The 8,065-nt window shown below is 37.1% G+C and overlaps 1 protein-coding gene across 4 annotated transcripts in view; it reads left to right on the top strand.

The window, feature by feature from the left end:
* The first annotated feature begins 6,147 nt into the window (after positions 1 to 6,147).
* The window catches only part of marchf8.S (membrane associated ring-CH-type finger 8 S homeolog), a 153,343-nt gene continuing 151,425 nt past the window's right edge, over positions 6,148 to 8,065 (top strand). The window contains exon 1 of one of the 4 annotated variants that reach the window (XM_018227543.2): positions 6,148 to 6,335. The gene's annotated coding sequence lies outside the window, so the exon portion shown is untranslated. The remainder of the gene's footprint in view (positions 6,336 to 8,065) is intronic. The other 3 variants (XM_018227545.2, XM_041571087.1, XM_041571088.1) reach the window with 3 other exon arrangements.

The raw sequence follows: 8,065 nt of genomic DNA, 5'->3' as shown, positions 1-8,065 counted from the left end.
AAATCCTAAAAGTAGGTGAAGAAACCCTATTTAAACAAATGAAACACAAATTATTATATATGGTCATGTATTTATTGAGAAAACCTGATCCAATAACATTTCTGCGTGTGGCAAAAGTAACAATCACTATTCACTTACTTTCGCTGTGTATTTGGTGTGACCATCTTGTGCAGCAATAACAGCAACTAAATGTCTGCGGTAACTGTTGATCAGTCCTGCACATCGACTCTGAGGCCCATTCCTCCATACAGAACAGCTTCAGCTCTTGGATGTTGGTGGGTTTCCTCACATTAATTGCTCACTTTAGGTTTTTCCACAACATTTCAATTAGATTAAGGTCAGGACATTGACTTGGCCATTCCAGAACATTCACTTTATTCTTCTTTAACCATTCTTTGGTAAAATGACGTGTGTTTCGGATCATTGTCTTGCTGCATGACCCGCTGTCTCTTGAGATCCAGTTCACGGACAGATGTCTTGACATTTTCCTTTAGAATCTTCTGTTATAGTTCGTTGTTCCATCAATAATGGCAAGCCATCCAGGCCCAGATGCAGCAAAACAGACCAAAACCAGAACACTCCCACCTCCATGTTTCACAGATAGGATAAGGTTCTTATGCTGGAATGCAGTGTTTTTCTTCTCCAAATGTAACGCTCCTCATTGAAGCCAAAAAGATCTATTTTGGCGTCATCCGTCCACAAAACATTCTTCCAGTATCCTTCTGGTTTGTCCACATGATCTTTAACAAACTGTAGCTGGTCAGCAATATTTTCGGTGGGAGAGCAGTGGCTTTCTCCTTGCTACCCTGCCATACACACCATTGCTGTTCAGTGTTCTCCTGATGGTGGAATCATGAACATAAACATTCACCAATGTGAGACTGGCCTTCATTTACTTAGAAGTTACCCTGGATTGCTTTGTTCGAGCCATGATAAACATCCAGAAATGTATTGTATGTGTGATCCATGTTCTTAAAATAAAACAGGGTCTCTCACTCCCAAATGACACCACCCTCCCCTGTACTGTATGTTATGCTTGCATATACAGTTATTGGACCAGTTATCCTGAATGCTCGGGACCTGGGGCTTTCCAGATAATGGCTCTACTGTATTTGTAATTTGCATCTTAATACCTTAAGATATACCTCGAGCAGTAACCCATAGCAACCAATAAGATGGTTGCCTTCAAACAGATGACCAGTAAATTCTACATGCTGATTGGTTGCTATGGGCTACTGCTCCTGGGCAAACTTAAGTGCCTTTTATTACATAACCCTAAGGGGGACATTTACTAAGCTCGAGTGAAGGATTCGAAGTAAAAAAACCTTCGAATTTCGAAGTTTTTTTTTGGGTACTTCGACCATCGAATAGGCTACTTCGACCTTCGAATCGAACGATTCGAACTAAAAATCTTTAGACTATTCGACCATTCGATAGTCGAAGTACTGTCTCTTTAAAAAAAACTTTGACTACCTACTTCGCCACTTAAAACCTACCGAGCACCAATGTTAGCCTATGGGGACCTTCCCCATAAGCTTTCTAAGCAATTTCTGATCGAAGGAAAATCGTTAGATCGATGTATTAAAATCCTTCAATTCGTTCGATTTTTCGTTTGATCAAAGTATTTTGCTTCGATGGTCGAATATCGAGGGTTAATTAACCCTCGATATTCGACCCTTAGTAAATGGGACTCAGTCTACTAAACATTAATTAAACCCAATAGGCTGGTTCTGCTTCCTATAAGGATTAAAAAAAGAAAATCATTTTTTAGAAATTTGGTTAAAATGGAGTCTATAGGAGAGGGCCTTTCCGTAATTTGGAGCTTTCTGGTTAACTTTCCTGATCTCGGATATCATGCTTGTATAGAAATTTTGCACGTCTGGTTCCCTCCTGCAAGCGTAGCACTGTTCTGACTACAGAATTGTTAAAACAAAGTTATAAAGGTAAAAAAAACATACCAATTCTGTCTATGTTTTCTATTATTCTTTTTGAATAGTATTTATCATATGTCAACATATTAAGTACTTTTACCTGAAATGGCTCTTATTTTCCATTTATAATAACAACAATGCACAATTGTCAGTTTCTATCTGTGCATGGAGAAAGAGAGCTATTTGGAAGATATAATGGCTGATAATTACTTTGCTAGCAGTATAATACTGTTTATTTTATGGGTCATGTCCCTGTCTGTGCAGAAGGATCATTCTGTGAATCTAAAGAGATTAAGCATGTTCTGCTATTACAGTAAGTAGACTTAAACCAAATAAAAGCATATTTATTCAATTATTTGTAGCCTGATCATGCAGCCTTTATATGCATTGTAGATAAAATGTTTTTTAAATATGTATTCAGCTTTTATGGTGATGTCAGGGGTCAGGAAAAGCAAACAAAATGTATTATAAATAAACCCCAGTTATAAAGTTAAGGTGACTGAGGGGCTCCATCAGCATACATAGCATACAAAGATAAAGACGAATTTCTTTAATAGGGGTGATGGAAACATCAAAGGGTATGAGATCTATTATCTACAATGCTAGGGACCTGGGGTTGGAGAACTATGTTGTTAAATAAGGCTACTATAAAACATTTAAATATAATCTTAATGTTTTACCATCACAATGGGTTAAATGCTAGTTAATATGAAGTATAAGATGTTATTACAGAGAAAAATCTCATCTGTTAAACATATGGGACCTGATATCCAGAATGCTCGGGGTTTTCCAGATAAGGGATTTTTCTGTAAATTGGATCACCATACTTTGCTTTACTAACATAAACCCAATAGCATTGTTTTGGGTTCGTTATATCTCAGTTGGGATCAAGTACTTGTGCTGTTTTATTATTACAGAGAAAAAGTAAACTTATTTTTATACATTTGAATTATATTATAAAATGGAGTCAATGGGAGATGGCCTGTCTGTAATTTGGAGCTTTCTGAGTAATGAATCCCTTACCTATAGTAGGACACTAAGGGGGTTTATTTTAAAATGCGAATTTATCTCATTATTTTCTAAAATATACCAAATCCGCACAGGTTATTTCCCCTTATTTATTAATCAATTTTCCCTGAAAAAATGTAATTTGGAAAAAAATTCCAAGAATAATACGAAAATTTGCATTGTACGAATTTGTCTGATTTTCCGCCTGAAAAATAATTTTTTTTTTTTTTTTGCCCCGAAAACCACAAAATCTTCGAATTTTTGCTCAAAACCCAGCACAGATCATGATATCGTCGGGACTCCTTCCATTGACTTATATACAACCTTGGCAGGTCTGAGATGCCGGATTTTCGGATTCTGACTTTTCCCATCCTCTTGTATCACAAATCACGAAAAGTAAATCATTTTTATAGATTTGATTTATGTTATAAAAATTGAATCAATGGGAGATGGCCTGCCTGTAATTTGGAGCTTTCTGAATAATGGATCCCTTACCAATAGTAGGACACTAAGGGTGTTATTTATCAAAATCCGAATATGAGATGCCGGATTTTCGGATTCAGACTTTTGCCATCCTCTGGATATAATAAATCATGAAAAATGTTAGGGTTTTTTTTCACTAAAAAAGAATCGGATTTTATAGTTGGAATTTGGACTTTAATAAATAAATCTATAGGTATTGCTGTATTTTTAAGTATATACAGGTATGGGACCTGTTATCCAGATTGCTTGGGACCTTGGGTTTTCCAGATAATGGATCTTCCTGTAATTTGGATATTCATACCTTAAATCCACTATGAAATAATTTAAAGGGATGTTCATCTTTAAGTTAACTTTTAGTATATCATAGAATGGCCCATTCTAAGCAACCTTTCAAATGGTCTTCATTATTTATTTTGTATATGTTTTTAAATATTTACCTTCTTCTGACTCTTCTCGGCTTTCAAATGGGGGTCACTTACTCCATCTAAATTGCAAATGCTCTGTAATTGCTACTTTTTATTACTCCTCTTTCTATTCAGGCCTCTCCTATTCATATTCCATTCTCATATGCAAATCAATGCATGGTTGCTAGGGTCATTTGGGCCCTAGCAACCAGAAAACCAGCTGAAACTGCAAATTGGAGAGCTGCTGAATAAAAAGCTAAATAACTCAAAAACTACACATAATAAAAAATGAAAAGCAATTGTAAATTGTAAAGTCTCAGAATTTAACTCTACATCATACTAAAAGTTAATTTAAAGGTGAACCACCCCATTAAGCATTTAAAAACCCAGTAGTCTATTTTTCCTCCCATAAGGATTAATTATATCCACCTAGTTAGATCAAGTACAAGTTACTCTTTTATTAATACAAAGAAAAAGGAAATAATTTTGATAAAATATAGATTTGGATAAAATAGTCTATGGGAGAGGTCTTTTCTTTACTCTTTTTAGAGCTTTCTGGATAATGGACTTCCAGATAACTGATCCCATACCTGTAGGTACTGGGACTGTGCTACTGCTGTGTTTGACCCAGCCTGTGATCTCAACTACCCTCTTGCCACCTGATTTGTTACATGTTCTGCTCAATTGGTATTGACCCGGCCCCTTCCAAGACCATGCTCCTAGTTCCCCGTTCTCCCTATTAACGTTTGGTTTCCTTGCCTGCCCTGAACTCTCCCCCGGTCCTCTCACATTAAGACCTGGCGGCATCTGAGTAGCAGAGGGCTCCTCCCAAAAAAAAGGTGTACATTTCTGGCTCTTTCCAGCTTTCAAATGGGGGTCACTGACCCCCAAACAATGCTCTGTAAGGCTATACATATATTGTTATTGCTACTTTTTATTACGTATATTTCTCAGCCAAATTAATGCATGGTTGCTAAGGTAGTTTGGACCTTAGCAACTAGACTACTGGAATTGCAAACTGGAGACCTGCTGGATAAAAAGCTAAATAATTCAAAACCCACAAATATTTTTTTTAAAAAAAATGTGCAAATTGTCTCAGAATATCACTCTATACATCATCTTAAAAGTTCATATAAAGGCAAACAACCCCTGTAAATTAAATCCATTTAGTTCTCCTTTTTAATTTTCATATTTTGCATTGGTGTTTTTTTTTCTTTGACTACTTTTTTATTTCAGCATTTAATCTGTATTTTGCTAGAGGCTGGGTCCTAACCAGGCAGTGTTTAAACTAGCATAGAATAGAAAGATAATAGACAATATAAACAAAAAGCTAATAATAAAATGAACTTTATTTGCAATATTTCTTTAGGGTGCTTTGGTTTCAAGTATGAAAAAGGTTTTTCCTCAACCCAGTTATTGACAGAAAATATTAGACATTAGGAATGATGGGAGTAGGGTCCAACTACATACCTCCCAACTGTGCATACCTCCCAACATTTTGGAAGTAAAAAGAGGGACAAAAAATTTTTTCCACACATAGCGCAGCAATTTTTTTACCACACCCCTTTCTGTGGCCACACCCCCTAATTACCATGTTCGTTTTACAAAATTTGGCAGGTTATGAAAGTTTGAAAATATTTCTCCTTATCTAAACTGTGTTTTTGTGTCTCAAAATTGTTACAAAGTATCTTATTTGCACCTGTTAGCTGTTCTGGGCTCTCTGCTAAAAGCCAATTAAGTGAGAAACTTTGTTTCTTTTTCTGGCTGTTCAGTGCAGAGAAAAGAGGGACTTTCCACTACAAATGAGGGACTGCGGGTTGAGCTGTCAAAAGAGGGACTGTCCCTCCGAAAAAGGGACAGTTGGGAGGTATGCAACTGTGGGACAGTCGCGATTTTGACAGATCAGCCCACAGTCCGGGATTTTTGTTAAAAAGTTCTGACTTTCTCTTTGATCTCCTGTACTGACACTGAAATACAACATTTCAGAACCTTAATTATAATAACAAGCTGTTGTTTGTGTTAGAATTAGAGGACATGACCACGCCCCCGTCATTTTAACTCCGCCCCTTTAGAAGATAGCCCAACCCATTTCATCCACCACAACACTGACCGGCCCCTAGTGCAGTTCTTTCTGCCCGCCTGGCCTGCTCATTATATCAACTAAAACTCTAGGGATCTCATTTCATACAATATATAATAATCAAAGTGATACAGGTGACTGACACTTACAGGTGTTATAAATAAACAGCGACACCCGCCGGTCGCTGAAAAGCTCTTCCTCACATTTGACGTTTCCTTCTGATTGGATTAGGCGTGCGGTGGGTGTGGCCTAATGCGGAAGTTTTTTTTTCCTCCTCTATTCGTCAACACACCGTGGAATGCACGTCCCTGTTCCACGGAGGAATCTGCTGTGGCTTCTTCTGCCGGTCTCTGTGTGACCTGGGATCGCTCTTCATTTATCTTTGGCAGCGACACTTTTAACCATTGGATTGATCGATGCTGCTGGCAGGTCGGTGCTTACGAGTTACTTTTAATGGCTCTGATGTTCCTGCTTGGTGTCTGCATTACTACATTGCACAGCCTCATTGGTTCTTATGCAATCTAGAAATGCACTTAGTACAGATTTAATAATCCATTAATTGGTGTATTTATTCCATTCCTCTCCAGTTTCTCTGCTCACATCCCTACTTGTACTCTACATGCAACATATGTGTTTGCTTAAAATCTACTCCTATTATTTCTTGTGGATGTGCTTAATAGGTTTAGATGGGATTATGTTCCTACAGTATCCACTCTGTGCACATTTCTGCCTTTGCTGAGCAATCTTTATGTGTATATCGCTCCATATAGATATATCATTTTATTTGTATTCTTTTCAGGGTGAGAACCTTGTTTTCATTGTCCACAGATTTGCCACATTCTGCTGTTGTGGCACTAAATATAGATCTGCAGCCTAAATGCATGTGTAAAGGGTAAAGTAACAAAGAAAACGACTATCCACTCGGGTTCCTCTGTGACCCACAAGTTGCATGCCAGTGACAGATCACACACTGACAGATCTTTCACTTTGATTAACAGTTGCTTGCAGCTGCCCTTGAGTCACTAATATGGAAGTAACAATGCACTCACATAACATAACCACAACTAAAGAAGTAGCTAGAAAGGTTATACATTATGTTTTATGCTTCTGTACCAGCCCAAGGCAACCACAACCATTTAGCAGTAAAGATCTGTGTCTCCAAAGATGCCCCAGTAGCTCCCCATCTTCTTTTCTGCTGATTCACTGCACATTCTCTGTGCTGCTGTCACTTACTGGGCTTAGGGACCCACTCACAATATACAGTACACATAGAATAGAAATGTCACAATATAAGTCTGATTAGTAATTAATACAGATAATTACTACATGGCAGCACAGAAACCAGTGCAACTAGTATCAGAATTCAATAATTAGCCTTGTAGCATCCGCTTATATTACAGACAAACCTCATTTTCTGCTTGATCATTTGCAACGACCCCTAAGCTTAGCTTCTCAACAACTGCTCAGAGCCCACTGAGCATGTGAGTATCGCAGACACTTTCCAAGATGGTGACCCCCTGTGACAAGTCTGAAGTCCTGGATCATTGCTACTACTGAGAAGCTGAAATTTTAGGCTGGTGCAATAAGTTCAGTATATAAAATATTGCATTTTTAGCCATATTCCTTTTTAGGGTTTAGTTCTCCTTTAAAGATGCACTGAATCCAGGATTTGTTTCAAGATTTGTCCACATTTGACATGTTCAACCAAACCAAATCCAAACCTCAAAGTCATGCCATTTTTAAGTTCTAAACAACTAGATGTGATTTTTTTTTTTTTACAGTTTTTATTTCTCTCATTTAAATATGGAACTTTCAATTCATATTCAGTTAATCATTTGGCCAATAAAAATGATGCGTTTGTTGCATCTCTAGTTATAATGTTCCATGTGGCTTGTCCCCTGTAAAGAATGTTAGATGAGTGGATTGGTCATCAGCCTTCCTACACATCTCTGGTTTCAAATTATAATTATAAATAACTATAACCATTCTATTTATTTCATTGTCTTCAGCATTTTATTCACCGTGGATTATGATTATGTTATTTTGGCATAAAATGTTAATAGACGTTTTCACATTTGTACAGATTTGAAACATAAAACTGATTTGAAAAGGGAATTAGTTTACCATATGCCCCATCATCAAATGAGGGACACTTTAAA

Source organism: Xenopus laevis, chromosome 7S (genome assembly GCF_017654675.1).
Source record: "Xenopus laevis strain J_2021 chromosome 7S, Xenopus_laevis_v10.1, whole genome shotgun sequence".
Taxonomy (NCBI): Eukaryota; Metazoa; Chordata; class Amphibia; order Anura; family Pipidae; genus Xenopus; species Xenopus laevis.
The sequence above is the reverse complement of the archived record's forward strand: the minus strand, read 5'-3'. Positions and strand labels throughout refer to the sequence as shown.